The sequence below is a fragment of the Lipotes vexillifer genome, unplaced genomic scaffold (assembly GCF_000442215.2).
Source record: "Lipotes vexillifer unplaced genomic scaffold, Lipotes_vexillifer_v1.1 scaffold969, whole genome shotgun sequence".
In the NCBI taxonomy this organism is placed as follows: domain Eukaryota; kingdom Metazoa; phylum Chordata; class Mammalia; order Artiodactyla; family Lipotidae; genus Lipotes; species Lipotes vexillifer.
In genome coordinates this window covers 916,798-917,860 of record NW_006774070.1, presented here as the reverse complement: position 1 = coordinate 917,860, position 1,063 = coordinate 916,798, and the positions used below count along the sequence as shown (strand labels likewise).

At 49.0% G+C, this 1,063-nt stretch overlaps 1 protein-coding gene across 1 annotated transcript in view; it reads left to right on the top strand.

Moving 5' to 3' along the window:
* LAPTM5 (lysosomal protein transmembrane 5) overlaps positions 1–1,063 on the top strand; it is a 25,943-nt gene that overhangs the window by 21,468 nt on the left and 3,412 nt on the right. The gene's annotated exons all lie outside the window — the stretch shown is intronic.

Here is a 1,063-nt window from a genome sequence, read left to right as displayed (position 1 = left end):
GGGAAAGAAATGACTCAAGGGGGGACCTGATCGCAGCCTCCAAGTACCCAAAGGACTCTCATGGGGATTCTAGAGGCCACAATGGGGCCCTGTGGCCGGAAGCCACAGGGAGGCTGATGTCGACTCAAGAAAAGGAAGGGCTTTTAAAAGTGTTCTTTTCTGATTGTGAAAGTAACATATGATCACTGTAGAAATTTAGAAACTACAGATGAGCAGAAAGAAGACGATCAGCCCACCAACCACCGGCACTCGGAGAGCAGCACCTCTGATATCTGGGTGCATTTCCGCCCCCTCTTTTTGTGTGTGTGGTGTAGCCAGACATCACTGCCTCCTTACATCCCAGGCCCTGAGCAGTCTCTGCTCTCACCCAGTGCCAAACTGGAAACAACTTCGCTCCTTTTAACCTTTCCTCAAAGGACTGACCTAGCACAAGCGCATTAGTGATGCACAGTGAGAACATTCCTGAAGGCTTGGGGGGACCGATGTGGAGGTTTAAGTCATATACTCTGCTAGAGAGAAACTGTGCAAACCCCACCACACACCTCCATCCCTCCCCACCCCTCTCCTGTTCTTTATTTTCATCCAGTGGGAGTTCTCTCTGTACCCCGACTCCCAACCCTGCCTCACTGGCTACCCTTCGCCTACTTGCTTTGCCCTGGCCCTTCGCACTTCATTGTTTCATAATTCATTCTATTTATTTCTGCTCCTTTTAAGTCCCCATCATGGGGCTCCATAAAACAAGGGACCTTCTAGATGCCAAGACCTGCTCTCCTTCCTTTGGGGGCAGAGAGAGACTTATTGGCTATTGTTCCTTGAACACACCCCTGGGGACTTCACTCCCCACCCTGGAACGCTTCTCCCCAATTCTTACATCAATTGCTAAGAGAAAGCCGTTGCTCACATTATCTGACAGATATGTACATCCATACATATAATTTTTCTGCATTTATAAACATGGGTTACTACTGCATACACTGTTGGATAATCTGCTTTAAAAAAACAACATATCGGGCTTCCCTGTTGGTGCAGTGGTTGAGAGTCCGCCTGCCGATGCAGGGGACGC